The sequence below is a fragment of the Cimex lectularius genome, unplaced genomic scaffold (assembly GCF_000648675.2).
Source record: "Cimex lectularius strain Harlan isolate CLEC.00 unplaced genomic scaffold, Clec_2.1 scaffold28, whole genome shotgun sequence".
NCBI lineage: Eukaryota > Metazoa > Arthropoda > Insecta > Hemiptera > Cimicidae > Cimex > Cimex lectularius.
The window spans coordinates 1,771,200-1,789,364 of NW_019392712.1; positions in this window are offsets into that span (position 1 = coordinate 1,771,200).

Sequence of the window (18,165 nt, forward strand, 5' to 3'; positions counted from 1 at the left end):
GAATCAATAGAGATAAAACACTCATTATAAACTTCAGCAACGTACATAATTAATTAATCGTTAAAATAGGAGACAATCAAAATTAGAATAATTTGTAAGTTGGCCGGTTCCGGTGCCTTTCTTAGCTTCCCTACTCTACACTACGTGATGCAACCAAGTTCCCTCCCCATTGTACAGATTTTCGTCGAGTAGCATGGTGTACACGAAGTCAAAAGAACCGGACACTCATATTTTTATTTCAAACTATATGTATTATTGTCGTTATATTAATTACAACATACTTATTTTAATATAAACCAAATTAAGCGAGATCAAAAATTCATTAGTTTTTATTTAAAAAAATTATTTTAATGGTTTGGCAGAAAATTTATCAAAACAGCGGAATACCACTGTAACCCCCGGTCTGGTTTGTCCAGACCAAAGGAAAATTTTGTACGGGCGCCAGATAGTCTTTTAACTATCGGGGGGGGGGGAACAAATGTTGACGGCCAGGAGACAGCTCCGCGTGAGACGTGAAGGTTCGCAATGGATCTGACTATTTGTTAAGTAAAGAAATTAAAGAAAACACAAAGAAATAAAAGTGTGATGGTTAACTAAATATATTTACACATAACGAAATGAAATTAAGGTACTTATCCTAACTAAACTAAAACTATATACATAACATTTAGGCCTTTAACAAGTGAGCAGCTGAAGTGAGCACTCACTCGATATCTTCTCCGAGACAGACACGAGACGGTATCCGATGACGAGAAAGGAAGCGATAGTCCGGCAGATGAAAAATCTGCGAACACGCTCGTAGGACGACTCGTGGAATCCTGACCGTGCTGATGTGGCTTCCTCTCCGCCCGCTCCAGTTCCGGCCAAAGTTCAAAGTGTGCGAGCCAACAACATCCACACCAACTCCGGGCCACGACTTAATTACCCGGTTACACCACTTATTGATAGAATGAATTCAACTAAAAAGTTATTACATGGTTTTGTTAATAAAATTTAACTAAAATTTATTACATTTTGCTCATAAAATTTAGCTAACAATTTATTTCATGGTTTTGCTCATACAATTTAACCAACAATTTATTACGGGATTTTGTACATAAAATTTAACAAACAATTTATTAAATGGTTTTGCTCATAAAATTACACCATTTTCGTCGAGTAGCTTCAGAACCGGACTGTGGTGGTGGCTACGTGCAGTTACCACGCAACCCGTGCTGCCAAAACTTCGTGACCGACCGAAGCACGAGGATAAGTTTCATGGTCGACACCGGAGCAGCAATATCCATTCTACCGAATCGGAACAAATCACTCAAACCCGACGAGTCGTTTAACTTGTACGCCGCCAGCTTGACTCCCATCGCCACTTTCGGAACTGTACATCGAGAATTGGATTTCGGGATACGCCGCCCATTCGCCTTACGGAACACAACCTATTGGTTGACCAGTCAAGAAGAAAACTTACTGACGGCACCACCGGCCTTTGGATCACAGGAAAAATCGACAGTGCACCAATAGCGCCAATCTCCACCGTCCCGGAGGACTGCGGCTTCGCCCACGTGTTGAGGAGCTTCCCCATCTTGAGTCGACCTACTCACTCGGACGGCTACCGAATCTGAGGTACATCACTTCATCTAGACAACCGGTCTGCCAGTAACTTGTAAGGGACGTAGGTTAACACACGATAAATATCAATCTGTGAAGGAAGAATTTCGTCTCGTAATGGAGGAAGGCATGTGCCGACCTTCGAAGAACCCGTGGTCAAGCCCATTCCACTTCGCTTAAAAGAAAGACAGAAAACTCTGACTATGGGCGGCTAAATGCTCGTACATTACCCGACAGATACGAAGTGCCCAACAAAAGTGATTTCACCAACCAGCTGCACGGGAAGAAACTTTTTTCGACCCTCGAGATCAAGAGGGCATCCCACCACATCCCATTCACTAAACTGATGACCCTGACGTGATCACGTGAATAATTTAGGGGCTTGGAGGAACTTGCTGGAAGAACACGCCACACTACAACGTTGATCTGCTGCTTGGGGTGGCTACCTGTAGTTACAACGTTACTCGCTAGGTGCCACTACCGGCTATGGAATGGTCTCGCACTCCGAAGCCAATCAGAGTCGAGCCACTGAATATAAGCAGGTGCACTGCTCCCCTGAAATCAGACTCGTCGGAGACTCGTCTCCTCAACGAGGTCTCACTAATCACTAATCGAGAAATGACAGTAGACTCGTCTTTCCGACGAGGTCTCCCCTGAAAACCTCGACACTCGTCTACTCATCACTAATGGAGCACCGACATCGACAACGACGATAGCAAAAGTACTCGCAGCATTACCCCGGATCTCGCCTTTTCAACACAGCCGACTTGGCTGTACTGGCCAACTGCTGCACTCGGCTAACTTCTGCCCCCGAGTCCCTTGAACCGCTACAGAGTCAACCGACTCACTCCCCGTACCTAAGCCAACGGTTCTCTCGATCACGAACCACTACCAACGGCACACACATGATCCCGGCCTCGATTCATCGTCTCTACGCTACGAAACAATACCGGCCATTTTTAGGGCTACCAAAAACTCCCAGTCACTAAACTGACACTCATATTTTTGTAGTTTATTTCAAACTATCTATATGTAATTTTGTCGTTATATTAATTACAACATGCTTATTTTATTGTAAACTTAATTCAACGAGATCAAAATTCATAAGTTTTTTATAAACATTATTTGATTATGAAGATTAGGCAGAAAATTTATCAAAACGCCGGAATACTTTATTTAAAACAATTACATTTAACTACCAATTTATTACATGGTTGTGCTCATAAAATGTAACTAATAATTTATTACATGGTTTTCCTCAAAATAATGCATTAAGAACAAAAGAGGCGTTGCGATTGAGATACTGATTTGTGATACCCACTGTGTGACTGTACGTGGCGTGAGCTTGACGTCGAACACATATGCACACTACCAAAACGAGAAAAGGCGTCCGGATATCGTCGGGTAAGTGTGTTCCCCGCTTTAACTGATCATGTGAAAACAGTCCACCAACTTTTTAAGTATTTTGTTTACTCACAACGGCTTTGCCGTTATATCATTTTATGTAAGTAAGGTAGAGAAATGCCTAAATAGGGATCTATAACGGTGGAGAATTTTTGCGGCAAATACATTTTTCACAAATAATATGAGGTGATGTAACATCTTGAATCGAATGTTTGATTTATATTTGTTTAAATTTTGTCAGGAGACGTATATGTCCTCGAGCAGGGTTCTTTGAGATTTCGATTCATCCGGGACAAAAATAACACTAATTCAAAAAAAAAAAAAAAAAAAAACTACCAGATAGCGGCATTCCGAAACACGGAAAACTAGTAGGAGGGTTTCCTCGTAATAGTAACATCGGACGGTCGATCCACTGAAACGTTAACGATTAAAAATATACGCCGTAGTAAAATCGGACGCCGAACCCGCTGAGAAGTGAAAGACTGAAACAGTCTTGAAAATATACCAAAACGACGGTGGCGTTCAGCCTGAATTTACGTGAACTATTAATATTCAAATACTGGCACAAAACGCAATCTGGACGTCCACTCGAAAATTGGTACAGAACATTGACCTGATGATGATGAGCTGAAAGCATTGGCCCGGCGAATCGGACGCAGTTTTGCCCTGGACGCCGGTTTAAACGTAACAATTTCTTCGACGGGAAGCCGAGTTGATAAAAAGATGCAAATCGTTGTATCCCCCATTTCTTCCCATTATTTGATATTTTATTTTTAAATATTGTCAACATCATCAATTAATAATTAATTATGTTGGTTTGTTTATGTTATTATGTTTTACATGTAATGCAGAGTACCGAATGTGACACGTAATAGGTGATTTAATTGCGAAGAAAACCAAATATTAATACATCTTCCCATATCATCGTGGTATGTGCTGTTTTTTAAAGGTTTTTTCTGAACATCAGGTGTATTCACATGTGAGATGTTTACAGAAAAGTTTTATTTTTTCTAATTATTACAAAATTTAAGTGTTGTATTTGCTTCAATACCGAAAATCATGATTAAATTAAATAATTGTTAATAATGGTGACATCGATAATTTATTCCAAATATAATAGTGAAAGCGTGTAATTCAAAAAATGTACAACTAAAAAAATTTAATTTTTTTCTGTTCAAAATGTATGTACCGCTAGTTGTTTTTTTTAATTTAAAAGCAGTGTATTTTATAAAGCTCAATCCTTTATTCCAAAATTCTTTATTGTTAGAGTTAGTAACTAATTTAAATTTTTTGCTGAATAAGATACAACACGGTCATCAGGATAACTAAACATTTTACAAAAATATTCAATTTTAATGATGCGTTAACGTAAACAAGACAAGCGTAGGACCCCCCCCCCCCATGTAACTGATAATTAAGCACTAACGCAAAATGTAATTGTAGTTTTCTTAGTCAAATGCCATCATATGTCAAAAAATACCTACTACTTCTTTTAGCATCTAATTTTTTTAGAAATCACAGTAGTAACATCAAAAAAATGAACTTCTAGTCAAGATAAAAAAGATTACTAAAAAAACACCCGTCTTCCGTTGAGCTCAACAATGTGCAATGCCTTCCTCGTATTTACTGATTCTCTGAGCGCTGTTCGGGCTCTGCGTGACGGATTCTCCTCCTTATCGTCGTGTTCTTATTACTAGAAAGATATGCCGAACTTTAGCGCCTCGGAAAAAACGGTGGTTGTTCTGGGTCCCTGGACACATCAGCCTAGAGGATAACGAACGCGCAGACGCGGCGGCGAAAAGCTGTAAAAAATATGATAGGGGATAAATGGCAGCGTCAGTGGACAGGGCCATCCGAGAGGCTCCGAGAGTACGACCTGCAGATGGCCCCCGAGGATCTGAGCCGTAAGAAGGAATAGTTCTTGTCAGACTATGAATAGATCATACACGGTTGACATCACGGTCCCCTATTCCGCTTTTTAAGGGAATAGGGAATTTTTTATTGTATATAGAAGTTAAGTTATGAGTTTTGTGTTTCTGTGTCTTGTAGGATTGAATGTATTTATTGGTATGAATGTGGATGAGCTGATGGCGAAGTAGCTTCTCCGTCGCCTCTCAGATTGTGTTGGCCTAATGGCGGAAATTTTATAAAAATACCCCATCGACCCCAATTTAGATTAGTTTATTATAGGGAACAGGTAGATAGAGGAATATCGTGTACTCCATCTACCAAACAGAATGAGTGCGATCAATGTATGTTGGTGTGAATGTATTTATTGGTGTGATGGAGAGGGGCTGATGGTGAAGTTGCATCTCCATCGCCCCTCATGTTGCTGCATGACTTGGGTCTACGGCGGAAAACTTTTAAAGTACCCATCGACCCCAAATTAGATTAGTTTATTATAGTGAACAGGTAGATGGAGGAATATCGAGTACTCCATCTACCAAACAGAATGAGTGCGATCAATGTATGTTGGTGTGAATGTATTTATTGGTGTGAATGGGGAGGGGCTGATGGTGAAGTAGCATCTCCATCGCCCCTCATGTTGCGTGCATGACTTGGGTCTACGGCAGGAAACTTTTAAAGTAACCATCGACCCCAATTAGGTTAGTTTACTGTAGTGAACAAATAGATGGAGGAATATCGAGTACTCCATCTGCCAAACCGTATGAGTCCGATTAATGTATATAGGTATGAATGTAATTACTGGTGTGGTTGTTTATCGAATGTGTAGCGTTATTTTGTTTGTGCTCCGGGGCTGAAATGACCGAGCTGTCGGATGGCCCTGTCAAAAAAAATTNCATATACTAAAGTTAAAAAATAAGGAGTACAGAATTCAAAGTTATTTAATTCAGTACTGACGATAATTTTTTATATTAATACGTTCATGTTTTCAGGCAGATGCTTGGTATTTCAGATGGGTGTTTTGCATTTAACTTCGAAATATGTTCTTCCACTTACCAAGTTGCACTGTGATGCGAAAGTACAAAATGAAACATAAAAAGTAACTTGCACGTAACACAAAAATGATTCCGCTGTATTGGTTTGCAAACGAGAATTTAGGAATAAGTTGATGATGTAATAAAACAGTGGATTTTGTAAAGTTTGTGAAAACGGAAATGAAAAATTTTGTTACTCCCATTCCATAGTGTTCGACTCGTGAGAGCGTTCCATGTTTTTCTTCATCTGCAGGAATAATAAATACGGCTCCGAACTCGTGTAGACAGGTGGGTGATCGTTAGCCGATGTACAAATATCCATCATCATATTATTATTCTCGACTTCCATTTCTTCTAGGGTACAAGCACTTTTTAGCCGTTTGCATTCTTCTTTTCTCATTATACTGCTTGACCGCTTTCGAGTTTTCCTGTTCGAGTTGTTCTTTGACAAATCAAAGTGAAAAATGAAAATTTTTTCTTTAATTTATAATAAATTTTTATGCTAATTCATGCTTACCATTTGTTGAGTTAGAAGGGGAAAAAACTACGATGTCTACACACTACAAGAAGAATTACAACAATCATAATAATTTAATTTTTAATTAAATTTATTTATCTAAAAAATTGCTAAAATACACAATACCTAGCAACGATTTTCAAACATTTTCTTTTCTTTTGCCCATAAATAAATAACATATGCTATAAACATGACGATATTTTTTATTTTGTGTTTTCAAAACTCAACTTGATAGAAACATATGCAGGACCTGATAATTAAAAAAAAGGTAGTCTTGAGCTTTTGTAGTTTAATTTTCAGAACGAAACAATAAATAACATTTTTCGGCATTAATACTTCTGAATCGTTTACAGTTATAGTGTATACAAGAAAGTTTTTTGTGCAATCGCAGGTGATTTATTTTAGATAATTTTTGTAGCCTATAAGTTATTATAGGCAGCTGGATAAATCATAAACAACCAAACTATAATTTTTTAATATGCAGCCAACTGACGACCAGAGAAAACAATTAATTCTTTGACCGGATCATGACTGGTATGAAATGAACATTTCCCCTAATTTTTAAATGATGGTTCTACTAATAAATTTGTTGATTACAATTAGCTGTAAGCATCAAATCTGGTAGTAGAACCATCATTTACGAAAAGTGAACTTACGTACCCAACCAACCTTCATTTCTATAAAAATGGTTATGACACCTCTCACTAGGTTGCAGCAGTAACTATGACCGAGGATTTTTCACCTTAAATACGTTTCCCAGTCATATTTCTTTGTTCTTCAAATAATTATCATCAAAATGATCATCGATCAATAATCAATGAGTATTTGAATACAGGATTTTTTCCCAACTCATCATCATTTGACACTTCTTTAATACATAATGTTCAACGAAAAAACTGATAGTACACAGCTTTCAAAGAGTATAAAGAACAAAAGCCATGTTTATGTATACTAATATTGTAAATACATTACAATTTTGATTCCTTCACTCACAATCTAAGGAATTAGTCACTTCATAAAGAATAATACATAAAAATATAAAATGCATAACAATTCAGACTGATACTATGATCCTATGATGATATACTATGATTATGTTATGCTTTGGATCCATACACTAGTAATGATTATAAACATTTCAGTTTAGTTCTACATTTCCTTTACTCTATCCCAATCGTTACATGAATACTTAATTTTTGACCATTTGTTGACTCATTTATTCACCCCACTTTAATTTTTTATTTAAAGTTCATGGCTATAATTTTACTTTTATTTTGCCTTGCTTAATTGCAGAATGATTATAATAATTTATCGAATATTTTATACAATAGATAAATTAATTCATAAGGCAATTGCTATAATATATTTATTTATTTTTATATTTATTGTTTTATTTATTTATTTATTTTTAAATGAGAAATCAAGTAAGGATTTCATATGTATAACCATTAAGACTTATTAGTCTATTGTAGAAAACCCTACTAATAAGACCATACCATCCCAGTGTTTCATTGATACCTTTTCACATATCCTTAGTGTAAGGACCTTACCGAAGTGGCTATCCAGGCTGTTGCCTCATACTAAGAAAGGATATGCGACGATGTTTCTGATTTCTCGTGATAGACTTGGCGTTTTCCTATCTCATTTGTTTACCTTGTAACTGAGCAGTGGTCAGTGCAGAGGCCTATAATTTTACTCAAATCTTGCCTGTTGAGAGAGTTCCTGGACTTTATTTGACTCACACCTGATGCATTTGCCCAGTGCTTGCTTTGTTTCTGTCTATACTTTCATGTCCTGGAACCCATGTCAAGGTTTGCTTAGTTGTGGTTCTGGTCCATCGGGTGAGATGGCGGCCCTTTCAACTAATCCATCCTACTGTTCGTTTTCTTCTATTTCATGTCCTGTAATTCACCTCAGGTTTGATTTGTTGTTATTGTCCATTGGTTGAGAGGGCTGCCCTATTGACTAGTTGGCTTGTTCATTTCCAACTATCCTTTTATGTCCCAGAATCCACCTTACCGTTTGCTTAGTTGTGGTGCCATTCCACTGGTTGAGACAGTCACGCCTTCGGCTAGTTAGCAGCACGCCCATGTCCTTCTATAGTTTTATGTCCTGGAACCCACGTTAAGGTTTGCTTATTTGTGGTTCTGGTCCATTGGGTGAGAGGGCGACCCATTGAATTAGTTTATCATATTGTTTGTTTTCTTCTATTTCATGTCCTTTAATTCATTTCAAGGTTTGATTAGTTGATTCTTGTCCATTGTGTGAGGGGGCTGCCCTTTCGACTACTTGACAAGTTTGTTCATTTCCTTCTATATTTTCATGTTCTAGAATATACCTTAAGTTTTACTTGGTTGTGGTTCTGTTCCACTGGTTGAGAGGGCAACTCCTTTGGCCAGTTTGCCAGCCTGTTCATGACGTCATATACTTTCATGTCCTGGAACCTACGTCAAGATTGCTTAATTGTGATTCTTGTCCACTGGGTGAGAGGGCTGTCCATTCGACTAGTTGGTCAGCTTGTTCGAACCCAAGAATCCACCTTAAAGTTTGCCTAGTCGTGGTTCCCTTGTACCATCGGTGAAAAGGCTACCCCTTTGGCTCGTTATTTTAATGAATAAAAATGTTGGTGATACTAGTTAAAAAAATATATGTGCCCTAGGACTCGAGAAACACATATTTACTGTTTTGATTGTTTTTTCAATCTTTTAAAACTCTTTTAAAATGTTTTTGTGTCTTTCATGTACATATATTTCGAGGTTATTATTTGCCATTGGATTTTTTGTTTCACTTGGATACAGATATAATAAGCAGGAGTGTATTAAACGAGAGTTGATATGTGAAATGGTACGAAAGACGTTTTGAGTAAAGTAGGTTAAAAAAAATTATTTAACACAAGAATATCAAATATGTGCCTTCCCAAATGTCTTCTGAATTTTTTCGAAAATCATAAAAATGGTTATTATTGTGAAACGACGTCACCGATCAACGTGGAACTTTACTGTAGTTTAGATACGTAGTTTTTAGGTACAATTACAAAGGTAGTTTAGGTAAAATCCAGATATCCAACGGTTGTCAAAACGTTGGATTTGGACAGACCACTTCCCTATTAGTTACGATTCTTTTAGTGGAATCCCCTACATCAGAGAAAAATAAAATAGACCCGGCTGATCACCTAAAATTGTCTGTTATTTGTTTGCAATAAAAATTTGTATTTAGGGCTTTTAAAAGTTGGTTAAAACCATTCCGAAATGTTAAAAATTTTTTTTTGCCTACTTCACTCGAAGCGCCTTTTGCTGGTTCTAACTTGTTAAATATTACATTCCTGCATATTAGTTTCTCATCTTAGTAAAGAAAGAAATCTACTGGAATATAATGACCATAACATAGATGCACAACAAAAGCAGAAAACGTGTTTTTAACCATTACTTACATTACTTTTAAAACAATTTTCGGCTCCTAAGGTTCATTGGCAAGAAAGCTCAGACACCTTTCTAATTTTTTCGACCTACCATCAGCAAGTAAGTTTAATTAACAGCGTCCCGTAGAAAATGGAAAATCCTGGAAAATGTTGTCCCATTTAATGACACATGGCTTGTAATGAGTTGTGCAACTACTAATATGGTATTGAATGACTATCTCAAATGTAATCCTTTTATTTATTTGTTTACTTTCGAAAATCATAACTTGAATGTTCGTAAATTTAAAATATAAACACATTCAGTCAAAATTCAAAGGCATTATATAACTATTTGTACATTTAAGATGTATAATTTCATATGCAGTAATATATAATCGAATTCGTATTTTAGCCAAAACCGGTTTCAACGAAGCTAATCAATCTTTTTTTCAGCTCAACGTCCTTGTGTCATGCGTAACGCTTGGTAGACTCATTCGAATATTGAATGGACAGGATTAGTCATTTTCATTTGTTATTTAAACCTTACAATGTAGTCTCTAATCCAGAGGCATTATTTTAGATTTCCTTGTTATCATTATCATATAAATTTGCCTAATGTACATTAGAACTTTACGACAAAGGAAAATTAAAAATTAAATTGGAATAACTATGATTTTTTTGTTCATTTTACATTATTTGATATTTATTCTTTATTAAATTCATTAGTTTCGTGGTCCGCTTGACCAATTAATATCTTTCAATTAATTAAGGTTTTTAGTTGAGATAAAAAGTCAATGGCGCGAGCGGGATTCGAACCCACGATCTTCGGCTTGATACGCCGATGCTCTTCCACTTGAGCTATCGTGACCTCGATCCACTCGGACACCAACCTCCTATCTCAACCGCACCTTTGGAATTTTCCCTCCTTTTTGCCATTTTTCTTTGCTTGGATTGAAACTGTTGTCAATTACTACACCCAAGTATACTATATTTCTTCGAACTTTTATTACTTTTCCATTGAGCACAATTTTAGGATTATTGGAGCTCGCAACTTTTCCTTTTCTTCATTACATCTATCCAATAATTGATCTTTAATTAATTTCACAATTTTTTTACAATTATTCGATCAATATTGTCTTTTGCGGGGGTTTTCTTGATTTTTATTTTCCCTACTGCATCTACTGCATCATCCATTTCTTCATGAGTGAAAGGTAGGTGGTCGCTGGAGAGTTATTTATTATTACATAGTTTTTAGATTTCTTTTTGTGTGTTTGTTTCTCTTTCAAGAGGCTCACGTCAAATTAAGTATGGTTTTAATTGATCCAGCAGTTGTTTGAGTCTCATTGATTCCATCGTTTATCCTCCTATTTATATCATTTGGTTTATCTTTTTCATTGTTATTTTAAACGGAAAACCCCCAAAGTTTTTCATAAACTTTAAAAATAAATAAATAAATAAATAAAATAATAATAATANTATATATATCTTTCAATCAACGAGATGAAAATTCGTATTTAATAATATTAAAAGGTGGTTAAAACAGATGCTAATTAATTTTTTAAAACTTTTTTTGGCCTGTTTTACTCCTAGAGACTTTGCGGGGGGGTTCTTTTCAACTTAAAAATGTGTTTTATACCGTGTTTTATGCCATAATAATTAAGGTAAATATGTTTGAATTCAACTAACGCTCCGCCAACCTTTATTTTTTATCCTGTTCTCATTTAATAACGGAGTCTAACTTTGAGTCATTACGAGATTTAAATAAGGTTCTCAACTAATTAAGTTCCATAAAGATCGGTGAACTCGTTTAATTTAATACCCAGTTTTGTAATATTCAAAATAATTCTGAGGCTCCAAAGGCAATATGGGAGAAAAAATATTTTTTGATTTTCTCAAAAATTGGCATTCTGAGGTTTTGGGGTGGAAAAACGAAGATCAACTTTATTTCCTGTTAAAAAAAAAAATCATTTTAAGCTAGTTTGGTTCTACGAGCCATAGCATAGGTTTCGTAGAAATATTTAATTTGTGACTAAGGGAGGTAGTAAGTGGGTTAAAATATTTCTGTTAACTTGGACCAAGGTTAGGTGTGAAGGGGGGGGACACTCACACCTAGTTGCACCTTCTAGTTGCTCATAAATATCTCGATGAAGAATATCGAGAATAATTTCACAAGGGATGCTTGTGTGTTTTTCAATATCTCCAACCCTCCTATTAATAAATGTTTCCAATATCCTATTTATAAAACCTTCTTCTATTTTCTTCTGTTTTGGCTGTTAGTTTCATTTGGGATGTCTGTTCGTTGTTTCGCGTTGTTTTTTTTTCTATTATTTATTTCACATTTTTTTGGGAATGCCTTTTCAAGATTCCCTGACCTGCTTCTCAACGGATAAACCGTTTTTTATCCTTTCCTTCTGTTTTCTAATGTTTAGCTGTTTATTTCGTTTGCGTCGATTGTTTTGTCGGATGCCATAGAACGTTTTAAAAACAATTTTAAACATTCATAAATTCATTTTAGTTTGGAAAACTTGTTCGACTTCCTCTCAACTACTCCTCCTTAGCCAATTTACTTTTGTCATCCTTTTTTGCTTTCTTCTATTTTGGCTGTTTATTTTAATTGGTATGCTTGTTTATTGTGTTAACGGCGCTACGTTTTTAGATTATTGTTTTCGTGTTGGTTTGGGAATGCCTATTCGAGATTTTCGAGCTCCTCCTAAGTCAATTTGACAATGTTTTATGCTTTATCCGTTTTCTTCTATTTTGACTGTTTATTGCATTTTCGTGCTTGTTTTGTTGGACTTCACAGCATTATGTATTAGATTCTATTATGTTTGGTTAGAGAAGCCTTTACGAGCCCCTCCTCATTCAGTTTGAAATTTTTTGTTATATTTTTCGTTGTTTTCCATATTTTGGCTGTTTACTTCATTTGACGTTTGGGATTTATTGAACGCAAAAGCGTTTTTTTCTATATTTCATTTGTGACGCTTGTTTTATTGGACTTAAAGAATTTTTTTTACATACATTAATTTATTTTTGTTTGGAAATCTTTTTGAACCTCCTCTTAGCGTCTCCTCACCCGATTTAGTATTATTTTCATCGTTTCTCTGTTTTCTTCGATTTTGGTTGTTTACTTCATTTGGTATGGTTGCTTTATTGGACTTCATAGCGCTGTTTTTAAATTATTTATTTCAAGTTGCATTGGGAAGGCCATTTCGAGACTTTTTGAACTCATCAGTCAATTTGACAGTGTTTTATCCTTTTTGAGCCTTCTTCTGTTAGTTTTCTGCCCTTTTCTATCGTGTTCTATTATTTTATATAGTATTAGACTCTTTAGTGAACTTCAGACCGCTTTGTTTTTATATTTTTTGTTTCACGTTTGTTTGGGAAGGACTTTTTGAGCTTCTCTGAGCTTCCGTTCACCCAATTTTGCAGATTTTTTGCGTACTTTCTCTTTTTTGTGGATATTTATTTTATTTCCTTCAGTATACGACGATTTATTGAACTTTACAGTATTTTGTTTTTTTACTTTTTTTCACGTTTGGTTGGGAAGGCCTATTTTAGCCCTCTAATCTCCTCCTCTGACAATTTGGCAGTTTTTTTACGTGTCAATTTTGTTCTCATTTTTTGGCTGTTTATTTTATTGTATTTGTGATTCAAGCTATATTCAAGCTAATCGCATTTTTTTATTTTGGTCGATAAGGCCTCGTTTACCTGTTCTTTAACTGATTTGTAGTTTTTGCTCCTTTCTCTGCAAAAGCAAGATCCTTATTTCGTCTGAATTTTCTTTTAAGAATAATTTTTACATATGTGAGAAATGCAAAGTCGATTTCATCTAATCGACAAGTACAAGAGGTGGTATAAATCACTGAAATTACTTATTTACATCCATTTCTCTTCAGTTTGTATAGAATCTCGTCAACCATCGAACAAACCATCGTGCTGAATCAAATTAGTGCCAATAATGATGTATAAAGAAAATAAACGCCAAAGCTTGATTTGAAAATATATTTCTTCAGTATTGTTTAGTTACCTCTTATGCACGTCGAGATATTCACGTACAATCACTTTCTAACCGTCAAGACAATCATAACTGCTAAACCTTCCATTTTCCCATTTCTATCAAGGTCCAAGTGCATATTTCAAGAAAGAACATTTTGGTTGTATGTCATGGTTAAATTTATGTCATTATTCTTAGTCAAGGTCTACACTTTGGGACGAAAGCTTTTAATATTTATTAGAACTTAACTTTAATATTTAATAGTCTAATTCCTATAAGACCTATTGCGTCTAAATAAACTGTATTTTAGAAAATAGAAAGTATCGCTTCAACTCTTAAAATCATGAGGATATAGGTCTAGCAAAAATTTCAATTAATTTATACAACTATTTCTCCTAGTTCAAACCCACATAACGTCTAGTCGTTATATTGGTAAAACAACCAACACAAACAACACACACATCGTACAACTTTCCTTGCAAATTTTCCATTAGCCATCCTGACAGCCTTCCATATTTTCTGGTGTATGCGTGGTGATGAACCTGTAGTATAGTATAGTAATTTTCGGTCATTGTAGTCCGCCTATCCTTGCTGTTCCAGTTTTCCAATCTTTTTAAAGAAATGAAACACTTGAGTGCTAAAAATCTAGACAGGCAATTGGCATGTCGATTACTGGTAAGATTTCCTCTTTGGGTTTGAAACATGATAAACCAGTCATTTTGACTTTCCGAGCATTTTTTCCACCTAAGCTTAAAAATGTACTATCATTGTAGTTAGTTTACACATTAGACATATTTCTTCCGCAATCTCCCTTGAGCGCGATGGGAACAACCAAAGAACAAATAAAGGTTAAATTGTGAGAATGACTCCTTAGTCTGCGGACTGATAAATGTACAGTTTGATAGGTAAAACTATCATTTAGATCTGCTGATTTTTGTCAGTCAGACGAGGTTCAGCATGTCGCCATCCTCAGTATTTTCGTGATTTCTTTGAAGTGAAGTTTTGGTTACGGGGTCGTGGATAGTGCGCGGCTATGTCGGTCTCAGTATTGTTTGTCGGTCTTTTTGATCTTCCGTCCTTTCCGTTTTAAATTTTTGTAATGTTTTAAATCTTGTGTAAATATTATTTGGGAGTGATCGTTATTTTTGGTTATTTTTGAGTTTTTGTAGTTTTGAATGTGTTATGAATATACATGTCTAAATTTTTTAGTATATTCAATTTTCGTCCGTTTTGTACGGTGTGTAGTATTGTACATTGAGAAGCCAAAAAAGTGCCCACCCTTAATATTTTTAATTGTCTCTTAGATAATCCTCTATTCATCACTTTACAAAAATAATTGGTCCGTTTTAAAGTATTAAAGGTAAATAAAACACATATAAAATCTTCCATGATTGTTTACAATTGGATTTTGTACATTAATCTTGGAATAGTCATCTCTTCTTTGTTGGATTTTCTGTAAACCTTCTTTCGCCATCGTGTCACATCTCAGGGAGATGATCGTTTTATTGTTTCGAATATACTACATAATCGACATTCAACCACTGCTGAGATCAACCAACGACCTCAACAAATTATAAATGTTAATGTACGCGCTGTAAGGCGAAGACTTTCAGAAGCTGGATTACATGTGCGAAAGCCTGCCATTGATCCAAAACTTGTGACAAGGCACAGAACAGCTCGGTTAACTTTCCCAAGAGATCACACCAATTGGTGTGAGCAAGATTGGACTAAAATGTTGCTGTCGGATGATTGAAGGTTTCGTTTAAAAACTTCTGAGGGCCGGGAGTGGGTTGTAGAAGGAGCGGATATATATTGTATCCCCGCAATGCTCTCTCCGGAGAAGCTATCGAAATTGTAGTGTTACGGTTTTGTACGGGAATTTCTATGGAAGGTCGTATCGAGGTTTATGTAATGCCTTTCGTATTATGTGCATCGTTTCCTTCTTGGAATTGATGGATATAGGTTTATGTTAAATGATATCAGTTTAGTGGTAGTTTTTGTACGTCCCTGATTTTGTTAATTCGGCGGAGTATTTTAAACAGTTGTGTCGTTTATTTTGAGTAATGTTGTACTGTGTTTTGAGAGCAGGTAATAGACAACAAATTCTTGTAACCTATTATTTAAAAACAAAATATTTTTAGTGATACAACGTTTACAACTAAACCTACTTCTTTAAGGTGGGCTGAAGGTGAAAATCTACATTGGAAATGTCCCTTGTTGCAATAAGGAGCATAAATGTCTAAAAATGGTATAACATAACACTTAGCTTGTGATTTAAATAGATGGGAATCGAATTTTAATGTTGAGACGAGTCCCGTTTGAAAGGTAATCAATCGTTAAATTTTCGCCAGCCGTGCTCCGAGTGTGTCGAAGACAATCACGCTTCGTATAAACCAAACTGTTTAACAATCTGCCAATAACGTCTTGCCAAATTGTAAAGGGTCGTGACAGTCCGCACACAGAGAGGTCAGACAGACAGTCACTCGGACTCTCACCCATCGGTTTGAAAGCGAACATGAAAAAACGCTAAAGTGATTGCTCATTCGGCCAAGGTCATTAGATATGTGTTAAAATAATTGAATATTTGTGAAATTGAAATATAATTGAACTTTGTAATGTCGTTCGCGAAGGAATTCGGATGTACGTCATTGTTGTAAAGTTTCACTTCCGCAAAGTCTGAGTAGCTCGTTTATTTCTTGATGTCTATGATGCAGAATTTACTTTTGTTTTAATCAAAACAGTAAAATTTAAATTGTTGGGATTCTCTTTGAGGAAGATGTAATTTCTTGTAACCTATTAAAGATCGCAACAGAACAAGGAACACTGAACACCCCGTCCATCTGTCACATACGTAGAAATTTTTAATTTGAGAGAAAATAACTAAAACAATAACTGAAGCTCGAGAAATGCCGAAACATTTTTGAAAGACCAGGAGGATGATAAGCAGAAGTTCGAGGTTTCAATGCTATTACTTCCAGACTTTTTTCTTTTTGCTCCACAAAATTTACAAATCTATTGTTACTAAATGGTTATGATACAACTAGAGATAGAAAAACCGCCCTTTTTAAGGATTGAAAGAAAGCTCAATCGGCCAAATGAACCAACTCTTTTTTAGCGGCACACCAAATTTATCTTACCCTTATTTTCATGGGTAAACTTTGGATTTTTTGGCGGGTTTTTTGAATTTCGATTTGACAGCGCCAGGGCCAATCGAAAAGGGTGACTGTTTGAATTACAGGGTTGTTAATTGTTAATGTGAAAGAAATGACAGCTGACATTGAGAACTAGAGTAGTGCACAACGCTGGAAAGTCGTATCGCGGAGCGATGAAACTTGAACGGGCGATAACCCATAATTCATTTTTTAGTAGTGAGTTGAGGGATTCACTGAACAAACGATTGTTGAAAATTGGTATAGTCCAAGCTAGTCTTGGTTTTTTGTATGTTCCCTTTCACTCATTCACCCACTCACTCTCTTTCTCTCTCCTCTCTCTTGCTTTCTCTCTCTCCCTTTTTTGTGAAGATCTATTTCAGAAATGATCCTGGCGATGTATGATCTTACGAAATCTGAAAGGGTCGTCATCAAAGGATCTCAGTATCCTATGGAAGTAGCAATTCCTGTTACTCCAAGGCAGCTGAACTGATAAAAGTGATGCCAAGGGCTGCCACACCGATAAACATGTATACAGACGGTAGACGACTTGAAGGTGAAGTATACTATTCGGTGATAACCATAACGACACGTATGTATGGCATTCTGGTGTTCCAATAATCAAGCCGAACTCTTTGCTTATGACAAACCTTTGGAATGGTTGGAACAGCTCGCTAAGATATATAAAGAAAGTGCTACAGTTAGAACAGATAGACGGCTGAAAGGATAGAAGGTCCATATTCAGAATGAACGACTCTACTCGCATCATATCAATAATATAATTTTTGTTTTATTTTCGGAAAATTAATATTCATAATTAAATTGTAACAATGTAAAAAATGTAATGTTAAACACCGTTTTAGATTTGATTTATTTGCAATAAATTTACATAGAACACCTTCCTTTAAGTTTCAGGGGAAGCGGCGGGGCATTATTACATCCCGTTACAAAATTTGATCTATTGGGTTGTCCGGAAAATAATGCAGGATTTTGGTATTAAACAAAAAAAAAGAAACTAGTTACTTTAAAGCAATGTTCTTTAATCAAAATAATTTCCCATACTCTCAATACATTTCTCCCAACGTGTTGGTAACTTATTAATTCCGTCTGAGTAGAATTCAGAATTTTTAGAATTGATAAAGTCAATAAATGCATTTTCCAGT